The sequence below is a fragment of the Pongo abelii genome, chromosome 21, assembly GCF_028885655.2.
Source record: "Pongo abelii isolate AG06213 chromosome 21, NHGRI_mPonAbe1-v2.0_pri, whole genome shotgun sequence".
NCBI lineage: Eukaryota > Metazoa > Chordata > Mammalia > Primates > Hominidae > Pongo > Pongo abelii.
Window position 1 is genome coordinate 4,563,303 of NC_072006.2, and position 22,018 is coordinate 4,585,320.

At 35.5% G+C, this 22,018-nt stretch overlaps 1 long non-coding RNA gene across 2 annotated transcripts in view; it reads right to left on the reverse strand.

Moving 5' to 3' along the window:
• LOC103888743 (uncharacterized) overlaps nucleotides 1–22,018 on the reverse strand; it is a 208,990-nt gene that overhangs the window by 2,877 nt on the left and 184,095 nt on the right. Inside the window, exons 1-3 of one of the 2 annotated variants that reach the window (XR_008516805.2) lie at nucleotides 21,782–22,018; nucleotides 15,035–15,139; nucleotides 14,617–14,667 (exon numbers count right to left, since the gene is read on the reverse strand). This is a non-coding gene — a long non-coding RNA (uncharacterized LOC103888743). The remainder of the gene's footprint in view (nucleotides 1–14,616; nucleotides 14,668–15,034; nucleotides 15,140–21,781) is intronic. The other variant, XR_002912579.3, reaches the window with a different exon arrangement.

Below are 22,018 nucleotides of genomic sequence, written 5' to 3' on the forward strand. Positions count from 1 at the left end.
CAATGCATGGTGATCAAAGAAGGTTTACTTTAGGAATGCAAGAATGTTGTAGTAATAGGAAATGCATGCATGTTTAAAGCACTGGATTAATAGAATAAATGAGCAGAACATATACTATCTCAACAGTCGTTGGAAAAGTATTTGACAGACTATATTAGCCACCCCTGTCTAAAAAATTAAAAACTCTCAGGGAGTTGGGAAAAAGAAGACATTTCCTAAATTTGACAGATTGCCTTCAAGAAAACTGTCAAATACCAGTGATAAAATGTTAGACTTATTCTCATTAAAATCACAGGCAAGGCAATAATTCCACAAATCCCCATTATTCAAACTCCTGAGGGTCCTATAAAAAGAGACCAAAACATTGATAAATACTAGAAAAAAATAAATCCTTTCACATTAAAATTTAAAATAATGAAATAAAAACACATTAAATAAATAGATTTGCAAGATGTCTAGGGATAACAAAACATACAAAAACCATCATTTCAATATAGCAACAATGAGCCATCAATAAAAAGATCCCATGCAAAATACAACAAAAGTATAATATCTGTTTCCCCATAAAACCTTAAAGTTACTAAAAACTCATATTTAAAGTCAGAAAAATAAACCTAAATATCAGAAAGTGAGTAACATGGCTTGAAATGGGAAGCCTCAAATTTATAAGTTTTAAATTTTTTCTTAATCGATTCAGCATTATCCCTATTAAAACTCCAAGGGTAATTTTAAATGAAGCTATTCCAGTTGATTCAAAATGCTATCTCTAAGAGTAAATGCATAAGAACAGCTGGAAATATTATAATAAAGATAGCATTCATATGAGTAGAAAAGGAATAAATAAATGGTATTTAAATATGTGGTGCATACCATTATTATTCCATTTACACTTTACACAGTTGAGGAAACTGAAATATAGGGAAGTTAAATAGCCTGTCAAAGGTCACATAGCTGCCAAGTGGTGAAACCAAGATGCAAACTCAGAGCCAATGCTCCTCACTTACTTACCAGCGTGCTATACTGCCTCTGGCAAAAATATGCTGTGTGTATACAAATATTGGACAAAAAGTTGACAGCCATCATATACAAAGTTCCCATCAATCAATATTAAAAACAAACAATAGAAATAAAAATGGGAACAGTGTCTATAAGCAATTTTCAAAAGAATAAATGAATGGTGAGTAAATGTATGAAAAAAATGTTCAAACTCACAATTGGGGAAATGCAATTTAAAAATAACAACAAACATTTATAAAGTTTACAAAAATTTTAAAACAGCTCTGATATCCAGTGTTCAATGAGGAAGTAGGAAAATAGCTTCCTACTCCACAATGTTGGAAATCAATTTGGCATTACTAGTCAAATTAAAAATCAACTTTAACTTAGCCATTAGCCTACTAAAATACTCACATATGTACAGAAAAATGATTGCTATTTCTTTTTTTTTTTTTTGAGACAGGGTCTCACTCTGTTGCCCAGGCTGGAGTGCAGTGGCACAATCTCAGCTCAGTGCCAGCTCTGCCTCCCAGGTTCACACTATTCTCCTGCCTCAGCCTCCCGAGTAGCTGGGACTACACGTGCCTGCCACCATGCCCGGCTAATTTTTTGTAATTTTAGTAGAGACGGGGTTTCACCGAAATGATTGTTATTTCTAAAAGTGACCAATGGAAATAACCTCAATCAATAGAATGGAATGGTATGCAGTCACAAAATTAAATAAATATTGACATGGAAAAATGTCAATTTGAAGTTGTTAAGTTTTTTAAAAGCACATGGAAAAAATTGCATATAATGTGATCCTCTTTTCTATTTTATATACGTGGATGTGTGCACATGTGTGTATCCACTTCTAAATGCCTCGTAAAAGTTCTCTATAAATACCAAAGTATTCATTATACTACTCTCAGTTATTTTTATATGTGTGTGTTTGTATATACATATATATATGCTTATTATACCAAAATATTATCCACAGAGAAGAGAAATTAGAAAAGAGAAAACGTTTCAATGAAGAATGAAGATGGACTTTTACTTTTACTCTATATATTTCGGTAATTTTTGAATTTTTAAAATAACAATATATTGTATAATTTATAAAAGGAAAATAAATCGACAAAAATTGTTTCCACAAATGAAAAAAGTTCATTAAACAAAAATATTATGTTTGATTAATATTTAACTATCAAATTACCATTTATAGATTCTGGTAACTACCATAATCAATTAAAATCTTGCTACTCAAAGTGAGGTCCTTGGACCAGCAGCAACAGCATTACCTGGGGGCTACTTAGAAATGCAGAATGGCAGGTCCCACCTCAGACCAGCAGAATTTGAAACTTAATAAGATCTCCAGGTGATTCTTATGCACATTCATGTTTGTGAAACATTCCTCTAAGATTTTAAGCATTTTGTCTCCTGCTTCAATCACTGACAAAGAAACGGCTTAAAAAGTAAAATATCTCATTGAATTTATTTTTTAATATATAAAAAAATACCGGAAAATGTCTTCAAATATCAAAGACAGTATGTGAAGATAATCCTTTCACAATATTAAACAATATTTTAAAATGTTCAAATGTTAAACACAAAATAAGAATTTTTCCATAACTTGGGAAGCAGGACAACTGAGTAAAAAAAAAAAAAAATTACGTATCTTAAAAAGGTCAGGGTGATCTTTGTAGATTGTAATTTTCCCTCTTGCATCTAAAAATCAATGTGTTTCCTCTTTCTGAATGAAAAGCCAACCAAGCCCCAGATGTCTGGATTTCCCCATCCCCAGGTGAACTTACACAGTGCATCAAGAAACAATATGGAGAAGTAGACACATGGTTCATACCCCATTACCAGACACTCTACAGAAGGTTCAGCTTCCTGCTTTCACACAAAAATCAAATTTATCCCCTTCACACCTTTACAACCTCTCACATAAATCTCACCCAAATTCCTACTTAGCATTCCCCAAAGGAAGACGCTCCCTGGACCAAGTGTGACTTCACCTCTAATTATTCTTTACTACATCTGCATGCGGTTTTCCTCATTATACTGCCATTACATGAGGAAAGGGCCTCTGTTGCCTGAGCAACCACAACCAGCACCTGCACATGCCTACTGACTGCAACCCTACTTGTAGTTTTTCTATTATGCGCTTGGGTCCTCTCACTTTTATGGCAAAAGAATGCAGTTCTTTCCCCAGTTTTGCCCTTTCTCTTCTTTTGTGGCCCTGTCTACAGTGTCTGGCTGATTTGTCTAATTTCTCTTGAATGTATTAACTCAACTTCTCTTGTTTTCATAAGCTTAGACTGATGCTTTCCATCCTCCTAATCAGACTCTCCCTTTGAATTGTTCCTCTGCGGAAGACTGCCGCCCCAATATTTTGCTTACCTTTTACGTGTGTCTCTCTACAATATTATATTCACCATAAAAAAAAGATTCAATTTGCAATGTTTCCTTGTCTAGCCTTATTTCCTTCCTTTTTCCTCTTGCTGTAGTTATTTTGCTACTGAATTACAGGGCTAATAGAAAAATTATGACCTCTATTATTATAATTCCTGGTAGTAAGTCACATAAAAATATTATATGCACAATCTCTTTTTTTAAACTGGTGGTTCTTAACCGTGGCTGGATGTTGGAATATTACGGGTAGCTCTAATAAATACTAATGCTTGGGTTTCATCCCCAGAGGTTCTGATGTAATTAGTCTGGGGTGCTGCCTGGGCAGGGAATTTTCAAAACCTCCCTGGGTGAGTCTAACGTGCAACCAAAATTGGGAAGCATGAAGGCTGATAGCTTTTCAAGCTAGCCCTTTTCCATTTTGTTATTCCTTGGCATTTATGATGGTAAATTACAAATGCATCCTATCCTTAAGGGTCTTATGCCAGTGTTGGCCTATTTGCCCTCCAAACCATTATTCTTTCCTCGCTGTGGGTAGTGCATTTCAGGGGGTAGATATCCATAGGCTCTTTCCCAGGCTCACAAGATAGCTGCTTCCAAAACAGCTTCACCCAATACCCAGTGGGAGGCTCTTCCAGCAACCTGGAGGGTGGGAGAAAGGGTGTCTCTTCCCCTCTCTGTGCAGTGCCTCTAGCTGTATCCTCCTGTGTCTCCAGCTCCTGCCAGACAGACTCACTGCGGCTTCAATTTCTTAGGCATAACCTGGCCCACAGACTTCCTTAACACAGCACTTTCCTTTGATTTCCAATTAAAGGCTATTAGTAGTTTCCTACTGTATGTAAACTCTAGGGTATCTCACCACTCCATTTGGCAACTAACTCAGTTCCTCCATCACCTATATGACCAATTCCCAGTAAATTTTCCTCTGTGTTAAATACCTTAGAATTCTTTCTGTTTTCATTGGTAAGGCCCAGCTTGACACAGTTTTCAGCCTACTGTCTAGTTTCCCAGATGTTGTATATCTCTGATGTTCCCTCCACTAGAGCCCACTCTGATCCTCATGAATCAGATACCATCTTAATGATACCAGGTCTATGTCACATTGCAAGATACATACATCACACATTGACCCAAGATCTGTTGTTCAGAGTTACAACCTTAACACTGGAGATATAAGAGAAACTTCCCTTTCCAGAAAAATTACATATCACTAATATTATGTTCAGAAGTAGAGTGATATATCCCTCACCAGAGCTTGGAATGAGTTCTCTAAGCCCTTTTTAATCCCAAGGAGCATCAATATCACCCCAGAGCTTTCAGAAAACCAGAATCCTGAGCCCCACTCTAGATATGCATTTTTAAAAATTGACATATAAGCTAATTCATACTCTGTAAGATTTATCTACAGTCATGCATTGCTAAACAACAGGGATATTGTATTAGTCCATTCTCACACTGCTAATAAAGACATATCAGAGACTGCGTAATTTATAAAGGAAACAGGTTTAATTGACTCACAGTTTCGCATGGCTGGGGAGGCCTCAGGAAACTTACAATCCTGGTGGAAGGGGAAGCAAACACGCCCTTTTTCACATGGTGGCAGGAGCAAGAATGAGAGCCAAGAGAAGGGGGAAGCCATTTGTAATAAAATCATCAGATCTCATGAGAATTCACTCCCTATCACAAGAACAGAATAGGGGAAACCACCCCCATGATTCAATTATCTTCACCTGGTCCCGCCTTTGACATGTGGGGATTATTACAGTTCAACATGAGATTTTGGGTGGGGACACAGCCAAACCATATCAGATACATACTCACACAAACCTGGATGGCATAGCCTATACACCTAGGCTATAAGGCTATTGCCTTTAAGCTAAAAACCTGTACAACATGTTACTATACTCTTTACCGTATACTGTAGGCAATTATAACACAATGGTAAGTATTAGTGAATCTAAATATAGAAAAGATACAGTAAAAAATGGTATAAAAAACAAAACATGGTACACTTACAAAGGGCACTTACTATGAATGAAGCTTGCAGGACTGGAAGTTTGTCTGAGTGAGTAAACAAGAGAGTGGTGAGTGAATGTGAAGGCCTACAACATTCCTGTATACATATCGCTGTAGACTTTATAAACACTGAACACCAAGGCTACACTAAACTTATGAAAAATGTTTTTGTTTCTTTAATAATAAATTAACCTTAACTTAGTGTAAACTTTATACATTTTAGTTTTTTAAAACTTTTTGATTCTGTCATAATAACACTTAGCTTAAAACACAAACACATCATACAAAAATATTTTCTTTATACCCTTATTCTATAAGCTTTCTTCTATTTTTAAAATTCATATAAATTTCATAGAAATATTATTTTAATTGATAAAAGCCAAGTATTATTTCACCTATATGAAATTTACATGAATGTATATAAAATGTTCAGAATAGGCAAATCCATAGAGACAGGAGATTGGTGGTTGCCCAGGGATTAGGGAAGGAGCAAATGAGGAGTGACTGCTAATGGGTCCAGGATTTCTTTTTTGGAGTGATGAAAATATTCTGGAATTAAGTAGTATGATGATCATACAATACGGTGAATATACAAGAAACTCCACTACATCGTACACTTTAAATACAGTCATAAGTTGCATAACAAAGTTTTGCTCAATGACAGACTGTATAAACAATGCATTTGTTTAATTTGTTTCATTGTTTCCTAAAACCACATTGCAAGTTAAGAGAATATATTGTCATGACTATAAATGCTTTATTGAATTTGATCTGTTTCTGTAATGAAATGTATAAAATGAGACTTCACAGCCTTTATTCAGAATCATACTTTATATTGCTTATGACTGACTCTGTAACAGTTCATAAAATTATATAGCATGTTTGGATATGATGAAAATTTAGCATTATCTAACGTAAAGCCGAAAGAGAGAGATGTTGGAGAAATCTAGTCCAATTCTTTTATTATTCAGTTGAAGTAATTGTAAGTTACAAATATTAAGTGGTTTGTCCAAAATCAGAAAGGTAATTGGTGTCAGATCTGGAACCAGAAAGTAGAATAGTGTTTAGGAAACATTTTCATTATAAGGTTTAACTGGTGTAATTGTTGCTATTATTGAAAAAAGAAAAAAATTGCATTAAAATGAAATGGATAATTGACAATTATCAAGATAATTGTTTCAAATGACTCACTTATCTACATAATTCAGACAAAAGTCAGCATTGTAGTTTTCTTCTAATTAAATCGATATTTAATACTAGTTTTCCACTGCATGAAAATTAAAACAGAAAAGCCTTTAGAATCTTATTGCTTCCTCTTATTTAAAAATATTTAATTCATTGCATTTAGTATTTCTATGATTTATTCATGTTGTGGCATGTATCAGTACTTTAAACCTTTTTATAGCTAATATTCTATTTTATGGATATACCACATTTTGTTTGTTCATTCATTAATTGATGGGCATTTGGGTTGTTTCCCTTTTTAGACTATTATGAATAATGCTGCTATGAACACTCATATAGAAGTTTTTGTGTGAACATATGTTTTCGATTTTCTTGGGTATATATATATACCTGGGGGTGGGAATTGCTAGATAATATGATAGCTCTATGTTTAAATTTTTGAGAAACTGCAAGACTGTTTTCCAAAATGGGTGCACTATTATACATTCCCATCAGAGATGTCTAAGGGTTCCAACTTTTCCACATCTTCACCAACACCTGGTATTGTCCATGTTTTTGATTCTAGCCATCCTCATGGGTATGAAGTAATATTTCAATGTAACTCTGACTTGCATTTCCCTCATGACTAATAATGTTGAGATTTTTTCTCATGTGTTATTGGTCATTTATATATTTCTTTGGATCTATTCAAATCTTTTATTTTTTAATTGAGTCACTTGTCTTTTATTGATGAGTTGTAAGAGTCCTTTATATATTCTGGATACTATAACTTTATCAAATATATGATTTGCAAATATTTTCTCCCAGTCTGTGGGTTTTTACTTCTTGATAGTATTCTTTATAACACAAAAATTTTTTTAATGATGCCCTGTTTATCTATTTTCTCTTTGGTTACTTGTATTTAGGTATTATATTTAAGAGGCATTATGCCTAATCCAAGGTCACAAAGACTTACTGCTATGTTTTTGGCTAAGAATTTTATAATTTTACCTTTTATATATTTAAGTCTTTGGTCCATTTTGAGTTAATTTTTTTGTATAAGATGTGAGGTAGAGGTCCCACTTTATTATTTTCCATGTAGATATCCAGTTGTCCCTGTATCATTTACTGAAAAGACTCTTCTTTTCCCCATTAGATGGTCTTACAACCTGTTAAAATTCAACTGACCATAAGTGTATTGGTTTATTTCTGTACTCTCATTAGATTCCATTGACCTATGTCTCTATCCTTATGCCAGTACCACACTGTTTTGTTTACTGTAGCTTTGTAGTAAATTTTGAACTCTAAAGTGTTAGTTCTCTAACTTTGTTGTTTTTCAAGAGTGTTTTGACTCTTCTTACTGCATCCCTTGCATTTCCATATGGATTTTATAATCAGCTATGTCAACTTCTGCAAGAAAGACAGCTAGGATTTTGACAAGGGTTGAGTTGAATCTGTAGTCCAATTTTGGGAATACTACCATGTTAACATCATCTTCCCATCCATGCACAGGCAATAGCTTACCATTTATTTGGTCTTCCTCAATTTCTGTCAACAATGATTTGTAGTTTTCAGTTACAAGTCTTGCACTTCTTTTGTGAAACTTTTTCCAAATATTTATTCTTCTTAATTATATAATTCTCATAATTAATAAAATTCTGAAATTTTCTTAATTTCATTTTTGTGGCCATGCACTTTAAAACTTGCCTTTTAACAAGACTTCCAGATGATTCTTATGAACATTAAGTTTGCGAAGTGCTTCTCTATTGACAAACTGAACTCACGTGACATTCCACACAGCACTGGCAAATTCTGTCCCGTAACTCCGCTAGCTCTCCAACAAGAAGTGACTTGAGGCAGCCCAAGGATACTACTTAACACAATGAATTAAATGTTTTTAAATAAGAAGAAGCAATAAGATTCTAAAGGCTTTTCTGTTTTAATTTTCATGCCATGGAAAACTAGTATTAAATATCGATTTAATTAGGAGGAAACTACAATGCTGACTTTTGTCTGAATTATGTAGATAAGTGAGTCATTTGAAACAATTATTTTGATAATTGTCAATTATCCATTTCATTTTAATGCATTTTTTATTCTTTTTTCAATAATAGCAACAATTACACCAGTTAAACCTTATAATGAAAATGTTTCCTAAACCCTGTTCTACTTTCTGGTTCCAGATCTGACATCAATTACCTTTCTGATTTTGGACAAACCACTTAATATTTGTAACTTACAATTACTTCAACTGAATAGTAAAAGAATTGGACTAGATTTCTCCAACATCTCTCTCTTTTGGCTTTACGTTAGATAATGCTAAATTTTCATCATATCCAAACATGCTATATAATTTTATGAACTGTTACAGAGTCAGTCATAAGCAATATAAAGTATGATTCTGAATAAAGGCTGTGAAGTCTCGTTTTTCATACATAATTACAGAAACCGATCAAATTCAATAAAGCATTTATAGCCATGACAATATATTCTCTTAACTTGCAATGTGGTTTTAGGAAACAATGAAACAAATTAAACAAATGCATGATTCCTTAAATTTTGTTGACACGGGATTTAGTTACATGTAAGACTCTCCTTCCCCAGAAAGATTAACCTTGCTCTGCATATGTAATAGTCATCTTCCCCCCAAATTTCACAAGAATAATTTTATGAAAATCAGTATGTAAGTTGCTGCATTGGCATGAAAGGCTACTAATGTGATACCTTTCAAAGATAAAGTAAACGTTTTTGTAAAAAGCCACCAAACTGGAGGCATTTAACAATATTCATCTTCCTATGGCATTACTACCCTAGATGTACTTTGCAATTTTAATCAAGCCTTGTCTTACTTCAGGTTCCTAGAAACAGAACATGAGGCAGGTATTCTTTCTTGCTCGGTGATTTATTGAGGAAGTGCTCTCAGAGGAAACTGGTAAGAGGCTGAGGAGAACAGGAGAGGACAGGAGAAGGGGGCTGAGCACAGATGGGAATCCAACTGGAATCTGGCCTTTGCTGATTACCAGAGCAGCTCTGGGTGCGAATGGCGAAGTGCTGTTCTATTGACAAACCCAACTCAAGTGACATTCCACGCAGCACTGCCAAATTCTGTCCCATAACTCTGCTAGCTCTTCAACAAGAAGTGACTTGAGGCAACACAGTTACAGAAAACAGCACAAGAACCAAGGATACTAAACACAGTGACTTAAATGTTTTTAGATAAGAGGAAGCAATGAGATACTATAGGGTTTTGTTTTCATTTCTGTGCAATGGAAAACTAGTATTAAATATTTATTAATTAGGAGGAAATGACAATGCTGACTTCTGTCTGCATTATAGACAAAATTGAGTTCTCCAACCATGAGGCAAGGTGCTGGCTTTTTGTACCCCTGCACTATTCATTTGATGGGTGAGTGGAATGTAACTTCCAGGCGTCTCCTGGTAGGTGGGCCCCACTGGCCAAGGGCATTTCCCAGGAGAGTGAACGGCTGTGAGCCACTAGCAGTAGCAGTCACAGCAGCTGGGGGAAAACATACTGGTCAGGTAAAGGGCCAGCATCTACCAAGGTCCAGTTCCACAATTAGTGGAGAAATATTTAATAACATTATTTTTAAAAATAATTAGGCTATATGACTTTGATACTTTTTCTCTAGCAGAGTGGCTAAAGAGAAGCAGGTTTTTAACTGGGTTTTTATTTCTGTTGTGTCTCTAGCCAAAGCCATGCTGATGTTTGATAGATTTATTTATTTTTTTAAAGAGATGGGGTTTCACCATGTTGGCCATGCTGGTCTCGAACTCCTGACCTCAAGTGATCCACCCGCCTTGGCCTCCCAAACTGTTGAGATTACAGGCGTGAGCCACCGTGCCCAGCCAGAATTTTTTTCCTAAAGAATAGAACAACATTATAAAATTTTATGCATTAAGGACAAATTTTATGATTTTCATTTCAGTGAGTCACAAGATACTCAACACAAAATGAAACTTCACAAAATTTCACAAAATGAAAAATTCATTTCAGATTCAATATTCACCTCCATCATCCATATTCATTCTTCCAATGTCTCAGGGCAGAAATTTGTAGTATGTGTCTTCTCTACCTCACACAATTTGCCCTAACTTTAATATATACTCAGGAATTACTGGCTTTTCACTGTTTCTATGATTCCCGTGTGTAATATACAATACTTACCACGCATACAATAATACAATAATTCTGTGACACAACCACACCTAAATTGGTAAGTTTATAAGATTATAAGCTGAGAGGTTTTGCTGATCTTGGCTGAGCTCAGCTGGGTAGGTCTTCTGGTCTTCACTGGGGTTCACTCAGACACAAGCAGCTGACAGTTGGCTGATCTAGGATGGCCTCAGCTGGGATGACAGGCTGTTTCCTCACCTTCCAGCAGGCAAGCCAGTCCCAAGAAAGAGAAGGGTGACACATGGAGGCCATTAATTGAGCCCATCACATGAAATGCATCTGCCACACCATCAGAGTCTGATACCAACTCTCGCCTGGATGTTTGCAATCACCTAACTTTTCTCCTTTCATTCACTATGCTGCCTTACAAACCTATTCTCCACAAATCAGCTAGAGCAAACCTTTTAAATCCTAAGTAGAATGCTACCATTCCTCTGCTCAAACTACTGGAGAGGAGATGCCACAGTCTTTACTATGGTTTTCAAGACCCTATGAGAGGTAGCCCTGTCTTACCACCATAGCCTCCTACCACTGCCCCAACATGCACACCGAGTTCCGGCCACAGCATCTGCTTCCTCTTTATTGATCTGCCAAGGACATGAATGACTCAGAATCTCAAACTTATTCTTCCCTCAGAATCCACTGAGCCTACTCCCTCTTTCTCTCAAATGGCAACTTCTCAGAAATGCCTTCTCTGGCCAACCTATATGTACTAAAACCTCCATCCAGCACTCTATGTCATCCTTACCATGGTTTATTTTTCTTCATAGCACCTATCAATTGGTGAAGTATTATATATGCATTTTTGTTTGTCTGCATCTCTCTCCCCGCACTAGTATGGGAACTCCACGAGACTGGAGAGCGTGCTTATTTTGTTCACTGCTGTAACCCCAGCGTCTAGAATAGTGCCTGGCACACAGTAGGCGTTCAATAATGATTTGTTAAGCTAAGCCAATGAATAAATATTCTCTTGCCTATGAGATGATGTTTAAAATTTTTCAATTATTCATAACTGCCTGTAAGGAATGAATGTTAGTGAATTACTGTGATACCAATGAAAGTTAAATGATGCAATGAAGATCGGGCAGATCACAAGGTCAAGGAGTTTGAGACCATCCTGGCCAATATGGTGAAACCACTTCTCTACTAAAAATACCAAAATTAGCTGGGCATCGTGGCAGGCCCCTGTAGTCCCAGCTACTCAGGAGGCTGAGGCAGGAGACTCGCTTGAACCCGGGAAGTGGAGGTTGCAGTGAGCCGAGATCACGCCAGTGCACTTCAGCCAGCCTGGGCGACAGAGTGAGACTCTGTCTCAAGAAAAAAAAAAAAAGATCTAAATATTATTATTGTTTGCCATCACCTTATCTGCTCTCTTGGCTTTACGTCGTGCTTAGATCTTTTCCAGGTGCAATTTGAATTGATGCAAATAATGGAAACTAGAACAGAAGTTCATATTGCCCTATTGTATTACACTATTGGACTCATCTTTCAGTATCACCAGGTGCATAAGGAAAATTTCAAAAGTAATTCAAGAGAAAGAAATATGATCGCAGCTTAACACAATGTAAATTTATTCTTTGTACTTTTTGTCTAAATGCTTTGCCTAAAAGACTGAAAGACGTTTTATATTAGTTAGAATACTTGAGGGTAATAACATAAAAAGTTTCCTTTCCAACTTGTTTATAAAAGGAAATCTTCACTGTTTTGAACATCAGTTATTTGAAACTTTTAAGTTGTTAGCACAGAAAAAGCAACAAAATTCTAAGTGCCGTAATCACTTTACTGCGTGGTCATATGAAATCAAGGCAATGTTATGAGTATTACTGGAAAGCTGGACAGAGTAATGGGAAAAGTGACTAAAAGTATGCAAAGCTAAGCAGATTGTGTCTCTAGAGTATTTCCCATCTCAAGTTTAGTTATTTACTAATTTGGCAATATCTGACCTATCTTTACTTGTGAGAAAATAAACAAACACATAAACCAACTCCCAGAACATGGTTATACATAGGTATAGCCTATGACTTTGAATGTGTTTGTTTGAATAGCATAAAACAAAATAAAAAATAAAATCTTGTTATAGTGCAAGAAATGGCAGTCATTAAACTAAGATGAGGCAAGTGTTATGAAGTATGAAAATATGGTACTTGAATTCTATTTATTAGAAAGTCTTCACTGAGCTGAGCATGTTTTTTTTTTAACAAATTCAATTACTGATTTGAATATTTATTATACTTAATTATTGCAGCCATGAAAAGAGGTGCTGGCTGAGGCTGCATTTAATAAAAACATTTAATCAGCTTGAGGTTAGTAAACCATTTAATTTGTTTTTTCATGAAGATTTAACTTCTAGAATAATTTCATTTATGTATTTTTAGGTATAGCCCTAGATTCTGATCTACATAGTATACAAATCATTTTAGAATGACACTAGGTTATTTCAGCTGCTTTTCTAGAGAAGTGTTAATTAAGGGAGTAAAGTTTTGGCTTTTTCCATAATTGAAATAAATGTACAATGAGCAGTAACATCCTGATTTCACTGCTATTTTGTTTAATCAACATAATGATTGAGATTTACTTTGTATATATATGGAAGAGTGAAAGGAGGTTGGGAAGGAATAACTATCAATTAATATAGGCGGTCTAGTAGTTATTTTTGCAAATCAACTATAATTTCTGAATAGATAGTCAGACCGTATTTACATTACATAGAAGAGGCACACACCAAAAGATTTAACAAATGTACCAAATATTGGTGAATATTTAGTTAGGTACCAAAAGGATGTTGTATAAATTAGGATGCTTTTGGCCATAAGAGACTCATCTCAAAAATGGCTTGAAAATATGGGGAATTATTATCTCACTTAGTGTGAAGTTAAAGGTAGGGCAAGTCCAAATTAATTCAAGTTAATTAAAGCCCCAAGTTCTTGGAATTTGCTCTGCTAGTCTTAGCTGGTTAGCCTTTGTCCTGAAGTTTGTAACTTCATGACAAGAAGATGATTGCAGTATTTTCTAAGTATAAAGCCTGAAGGTGTAAACCAGCTAGTCTCAGCAAAACCATTGATGCATGGTCACCTTTCCCTTAGTTGACAAATACTTGCCTTCCAGATATTTTGAATCAGAATGGGCATTTTAACTAAGATCCAGTGCAACTAAAGGCAATAATCAAACAAATGATAAAATAATTATTCTGAGCTGAAAACACAAGTCTGAATATTGGACGAGGTTCCTGATTTCCAGGCAGAATTGATAAGCAAAGATATCAACCTAAACACATCCTGGTTATAGTCTAACATTTAAAGAATAAATAGGAAAAGATTACAAACTTTAAGGAAGAAATAACAACTTACACATAAAACAAAAAGGAAAAGGTATCTGTTGTTAGATTTACCACCTGCTAGATAAGAGCAGAATAACCATTCACTAGGAGAAAATGGGAGAAGTTAGAAGATACTGGAGTAATATTTATAGAGTACTGAAGAAAAAACAAAAAACAGAAATTCAATACACAGCTAAGATATCATTTACCTGAAAATGACACATGGTAAAATACAGGGTAAAATAAGGATATTTGCAGATTCACAAGGAGAAGTTAGCCTTCATGTACTCAGCTGAGGACAATCCTAGAGACAAAACTCTAACAAAAACAAACTAGCCAGGTGCAGTGGTGCGGGCCTGTAGTTTCAGCTACTCAAGAGGCTGAAGTAAGAGGATCACTGGAGCCCAGGGGTTCTGGGCTGTACTGCGCTATGCTGATCAGGTGTCCGCACTAAGTTTGCCATCAATATGATGACTTCCCAGGTAGGAAATGGAACAGGTGAAAACTCTCATGCTGATCAGTAGTGGAATCATACCTGTGAGTAACCACTGTACTCCAACCTGGGCAACATAGCAAGACCCCATCTCTAAAAAACAAACAAACAAGCAAAAATGATTCAGACAAATGTGAAGATAGAGAGAGTAAAAGAAGAAAGTATTGAAAGCCCTTCAACATAAATTGGATCAGATAATAAAAATAATAGCAAAGTTCTTTTCATGCTGTATCCTTAATTCCTCATCATAATCTTAGGAAGTGAATGTATTAATTATCTTTTCCTATATAACAAATTACTCCCAAAACTTAGCGGCTTCAAACAACAAATATTATTTCACAATTTCTGTGGTCAAGAATTTGGAAGTAGTGGCTCTGGCTCAGGGTCTCATTTAAGGTGGTAGTCAGGATGCCAGGAAGGGCTGCAGGCATTGAGGCTGCTTTCTCAATGGCCCACTCACATGGCTGTAGGCTGGAGGCCTCACTTTCTCACCACACGGGCCTCTTCATAGGACTGCCCGAGTGTCCTTACGGTGTGGCAGCTGGCTTCCCCCAGAGTGAACATTCTGAGAGAGAGAGAAAGAGAGAGTTAGAAGGCACAAAGTCTTTTATGACTTCATCTCATATGTCACATGCTGTCACTTCCACTGTATCCTATTCACCAGAAGTGAGAGACTAAATTCACCAAACAGAAAAGTGAAGGAGAATGAGGCTCCAGTTTTTTGGGGGAGAGTTGAAGAATGTACAGATATTTTGAACAGCCACAATATAATTCTTCTTTTCACTGAAGCACAAAAAATTTTATTTAACTTGTCCAAGTTTACACGATTAGCAGGCAACACCTTTGAGAAAAAAATCCATGTAGTCTGATAGGAGCACCCAAACTCACAACCACAATGTGAATCTAACTGCTTTTCAATGAAAAAAGAAAGAAAGAATCCCTTCAAATGTGGCACATGCATTCACATGGAGCATTCATACTGTCAGTGATAGTACCATAGTTATCTGGAATTAGAAGTTCTAACTTATCTTGGCCAAACTGAAGACTTAGGGCTGAGTAGAAGGTTGGAGGGATGTAAGGTCGTTCTCAAGATCTCATCTAGGAGAAGAAAACAAAATGGGGAAGTAGAAGACAAAATGCTTTTTTAGGTTGAGAAGGGACTGGGAGAATCAAGCATCTAGAAACGGGCACAAAGAGTTACTTTATTTCATTAAAAAAAAAGATGTTTGATTATTAATGCCTGAAAACAGAAGGTGATTATTAATGGGATGAAAAAGTTCATCAGATTCTCCAAGTTAGTAAGGAGGGACTTGAAGACCAAATTGATAACAATAAAAAAAAAAAGATATCATAGTAGAATAATCTAGATAATAAGCAATCAATGAGACTGAGAAAATAAAATCAAGTATATCACTTGTTACACTAAATATTAATATACCAGATTCTCTCAATAAAAAACAGAGAAAGTCAAATTGGATTAAATAAGAACAAAAAGTTATCTATGTAGTATTTCTCAGAAACATTCTTATAAACAAATTGATAATGAAAGATTAAAAATAAGAGAGTTGAGGCAAAGCAAGCAAGAAGAAATAAATATTAAACAAGGAGAAATTAAAGGTTATGGACATTACCTAAGAAAAAGGATGACATAGTGTTACAGTGGCAAAAATTAGGAAGCAGATGACATAAATCTATATGCACAAACAGTATGGCCAGAAAATACATTAATTAAAAATTACTAGAAATATAAGATGAGTTTGATTAAAATACACTTATTACAAGGGATTTAACATATAAAAATTAGGCTGATGTGGTAAATTTAAATATAATCAAATGTTTATGAAAATAGAACAATACAACGAAGTTGATTACATATATTCATTTTCCAGATAATATACTTTATGCCTATGAAATAGTTCTTAAAGTCAATTATATATGGCCAGGCGCGGTGGCTCACGCCTGTAATCCCAGCACTTTGGGAGGCCGAGGCAGGTGGATCACGAGGTCAGGAGATCGAGACCATGCTGGCTAACACAGTGAAACCCCGTCTCTACTAAAAAAACAAACAAACAAAAATTTAGCTGGGCATGGTGGCGGGAGCCTGTAGTACCAGCTACTCAGGAGGCTGAGGCAGGAGAATGGCGTGAACCCAGGAGGTGGAGCTTGCAGTGAGCAGAGATTGCGCCACTGCACTCCAGCCTGGGTGACAGAGTGAGACTCCGTCTCAAAAAAAAAAAAAAAAAAATCAATTATATATTTAACCACACACACACACACGCACATGCACCTTTTCTAAAAAATTGGGATTTAATAGCCATATTATCTGATCATAGGCTGTTGAAGATAAATGATTTAAAGGTGGCCTAAAGTTTAAGTACTTGCAAATTAAGAAACATCCTCTCCACATCAAAGAGAAAATCACAACTAATGTTACTAATTTTCTAGGAAGCAATTTAAAGAACACTTAATCCAAAACCTATGAGATGCAGATGAAACTGTGTTCAGGGGAGAATGTATAGCCTTAAATGCTTACACTGATAAAGTGAATGAAAGAAAAAAATAGTTTTTATCCTAAGAAATTAGGAAAAAAGCAAATAAAGTGAAATATACTACTAAGAAATAAAGGCAAAATTACTGAATTTAATGAAATAGAAAACGATAAAATATATTAGAAAGGATAAAAAGGACTTAAAAAATCTGCTCTTTTAAAGAATCTATAAAACAGAAAGCCTTATGATTCAGATTAAAGAAAAAAAGTTTGTGTATGTGTGTGTGTGTTTATTATTAAGAAAGGAAATATAATTTCACAATCAAAGAAGTTTCAAAGAATTACAGTTATATGGCAATAAATTTGAAGACTGAGAGGACACAGAAGATTGTGTAACAAATTACAAATTATGAAAATTGACCTTATTCTGAAGTAGAAAACAGGAATAGATCAAGTTTCATGCAAGAGTTTGGAAAGATGATTAAAAATGTACCCTCTAAAGAGCAAGCTGGGCATGGTGGCTCATGCCTGTAGCCCTAGCTACATGGGTAGCTGAGGCAGAAAGATCACTTGAGCCTAGAAGTCCAGAAGTTCGAGGCTACAGTGAGCTATGATTGTGCCAGTGCCCTCCAGAAGAGAGAAAGAAAGAAGGAAAGAAAGAAAGAAAGAAAGAAAGAAAGAGCAGAAAGCAGATCAGACCAGATTTCATAGCTGTATTCTGTCTATCCTTAAAGAATAAATAGTTTCACATATATTTTAAATATTCTAGACAACAGAAGAAGGAAGAAAGTTCTTAGGAACAGATAAGAGAATTCAGAAGAACCAAGATTCAGTAGCCTACAAAGAATAAAAATATGCTCATAGCAAGACAGCTTTTGAGATACTCATTTCAAATTCACAAAAACTCCCCCATGCAATCTTAAAGAGGCTTTACTTTATTTAAGCCAAAGAAAAGTGCAGATCCTGATATGAATATATTTATCTACAAACGACTCATATTATAAAGTAATACTATTCAACTCTCATTCATTCAAGAGGTGTTCTGTAATTGTTCCAATATAAAGGAGTCAAAACAATTTCTTAATGGAAGTATTAAGTAGTGCTCTATGTTGTCAACTAATTTATTTCCCATTTCAAATGTTATTTGACATGTTTTCATTTCTCTTTTGGAAGGAAACAACTAAATATGTTATCAATCCATCATTTACTTGTACATTAAATAAGGTTCTAAATCACTGCACAGTGTAAAATGGCAAATAGACTTCCCCATAACACAAAGCCATCCTGAAAAGTTTTGTTTGTTTTGGAAGAAAAAAATTTTAAAACCTGACCACTATAGCATATGAATTTTGTAAATAATTATGAAAAGAAAACAACAATAACAAAACTCTACTAATCTTAGCTCAATCTTATAAGAAGTTTCATAATGAGTCATCAAATTTTATTTCCAATTAAATATGTTATCACCCAGTAGTATGCCATACCAGCTTCTAATTCATACTTCAATTATCTTCTAATTTAAATTAATGACTATAATTGCTGTTATAGAACAACAGCTCTATAGCCTGCTTTTCAGACCAGTAAATAAGAGTTTAAGGGCTTGTGATAGCAAATGCAGTTTCTTACTGGATTTTAAGAAAAATTTTTATAAAAATGTGTGAGGTTATTCAATAGAATCACATTCAATTTGCCAAGCATTTTGCAGAATGCCTAGGACTATGTAAGAAGTATTAAATTTGCAAGCCCTTTGAATAGTTGTAATTTAAAGATAAAAATTGGTTTTATACCAGACAAAGATAGAAACACAAGTTAGGTTATTAGAGAATTTAGCCAGTGCATCAGTTTGTATCGTAACTCGTTGGCAAGAATGTGTACTTTTCTGTCACCTCCCAACTAGCTATGTTTTGAGCAGTAGGAATATTTAATACCCTTTCCTCCCATTTTTCCTTTGTGTTGTCCAAATTCTGACAACTCTACTGCCAGATAGCTCAGGGCAAAAATGATAAAGTTCAAGTTAAGAAGGCTCTGCAGTGTTCTCAGTTCTCCTCTGGTGAAAGAGGAGAAAGGTTGTGTTTAATTACTAATCTGGGATTTCCAAAACTTTACCCATGCCCTGCCTGTCCCCTCATTAGCATGAAGCTGTTATTTAAATAGTTCAGCAATAACGACTTTAGTAGCCTCCCTAGGTTAAAAAGATTGAAATTAAATGTGTTTATCTATTGTTCTACTATTCAGTTACCTGATTATAAAATCAAAGATTATTTCATGAAACTCAGTACCCCTTCGGGGAAAAAAAAAAAAATCCCTAAAACAAAGTTAGGAGAGTGAATCGGACCACATGCTTATCTCCAAGGTCTCAATCAACCAACAAATGCTTATCCAACTTCTATTCAAAATATTTGCACCAGTAGTTCTGATATGACCCAAGCAGAGTTTACACATTATTAATCTACTCCTTTCAGTCTTCTAGATATGTTTCCTCCAAAATCTACCAGATTCTCAAATAACTTAAGGAACTTTCTCCAGAATAGAAACAAGGTTGTCACTGATATCAACTTTGTCTCCAAACATGGGGAAGATTATCACTGGAAAGATCTATTGATGACCTGTAATACATAGTTGGAACTGTTTATCCACAGAAGTATTCCCCAAGAATCAACCACAGAGCCAAGATGGAGCTTATCTCATTGTAATGCATACTTCTTTTATGGCTTGTGAGGGCAGTTCATACTATTCTGATTTTACAACTAAGACCCAAGGAACCTGAGTGACTTGTTCATCATTGCTAAGTTCCATTATGTCAAAAAAACAAACTCAAATGTGAGGCTTTGCCTACACTGAGAAACAGTAGTTCAAGAAACGGTGCCCTGGTTCTGTTAAAATAATCTGAGAGTTATCTGATAAGTAGTTGAGGGTGAATAGGGTAGCTTGACAATAAATTTACACTCAAATATCTCCAAGGAATCAAACTTACAGATTAATAATTAGTAATCAGGTCATGTAAAGTAAATTATGAAAGAGGATTGGTACCAAGATTGGCAGAAAGTTTTTTGTGTGACAAAACCAAGTTTTGGCTAAGATACACACTGCTGATGGGAGTCTAAATTGCTATATATATCTGGAAAACAAGTTGTCTTTATCTTGATATTATAAATAACCTATAACCCAGAAATTTAACTCCTAGACATACACCCTAGCGAAACTCTTGAACGGGTGCATCCAAAGACATGTATAAACGTGATCATAGTAGTATTGCTTTTAGTAGCAAATTCTGGAAACATCCCAAATGTCTATCAATGGTAGAATTGATTTGAAAGGGGTGTGGAATGGTAATACAATGGAATAACATACAGCTGTTTAGATAAAGGAACTCCAATTAAACATATCAACAAAGATACATTTCAAAAACAAGACGTTGAAAGGAAAAAGGTCATCAAAACAATACACAATATTCTACCACATTTTTATAAATTCTCAAAATATGAAATATTAAACATGCATTATTTAGGGAGGCATTCATATATATCAATGCATTTTTAAGAGGCTGGGATGATAAATGTAAAATTCAGAACAGGTATTATCTCTGGGAACAGGAAGAGGAGGATGCAGTGTTGGGAAGAAATACACGTAAGTACAGCAGTAGAGGCAGACTTTTTTTTCCTTTTTCTTTTTCCTTTATTTTTCGTAGCTTTCTTTTTCGTTAGCTATGGTATGCTTTGTATTTTTTGTACTTTCCATATATCATACAGTATATTTTGGTGTGCATGAAATAGTCCTTAATAACATTTTTATTATTTTTTATTTGACTTTTAAGTTCAGAGGTACATGTGCAGATTTGTCATATAGGTAAACTTGTGTCATGCGGTTTTGTTGCACAAATTATTTTCTCACCCAGCTATTAAGATTAGTACCCATTAGTTAATTTTCCTGATCCCCTCCCTCCTCCCACTCTCCACTCTCTACCCTCCAATAGGCCCCAGTGTGTGCTGTTCCCCTCTGTGTGCCCATGTGTTCTCATCACTTAGCTCTCACTCATAAGTGAGAACATGCAGTATTGGGTCTTCTGTTTCTGTGTTAGCTTGCTAAGGATAATTGCCTCCAGCTCCATATTCCTGCAAAAGACATAATTTTGTTCTTTTTTATGGCTGTATAGTATTTCATGGTGTGTATGTACCACATTATCTTCAGCCAGTCTATCATTGATGGGAATTTAGGTTGACTCCATGTCTTTGCTCTTAACATTTTTAAACAGTCTCTGAGTAGAATAGGGTAGGTTGGTGTAAGGAATTACTGTTTTTAATTGGAAGCAATTACATACAGCATTAAAAAGCATATATATATAGACACACATATATATGTTTTACATTCACATAATCAAACCAAAGCTTTCAGAATTTTGCGCCAAAAAGCATGTGTGGAGGGAGAGAGAGGGGTGTTATGGTGCATTTGTAGGCCCTGAAATAAAATGATCTCCATATTTGCTTCCATTTGTGTATAAATATTTTTTAAGCCTATATGCATCCTAGAGTATGGAAAGAAAATTTCTGGGAAGATTTACAAGAATCTGTGGCAGTTGAGAGTAGGTTCACTTTCGCTTTATTGTGTAATTTATTGTATTTTTCATTTAATTGTACTTTGTAAACTATTTATTGTATATTTGATTTCATTTTTTTAATTGCCATATGCAGCTTTAATTTTATAACTAAATTACGTTCTGACCCAGGGCAGGAGGTGGGAGAAGAGGATGAGAGAAGGGCAGAATCCTCAAGACAGCAGCATTCTGCGCGCCGTCCTGGAACGCCCAGCGCAGCTACCCCATCCCGCCCAGGCCGGCAGGCAACCTGGCGTAGAAGCCAGGAGCGAGGGGCGGAGGCGGGGGCGGAGGCGGAAGCGGAGGCGGAGGCGGAGGCGGAGGCGGAGGCGGAGGCGGAGGCGGAGGCGGAGGCGGAGGCGAGC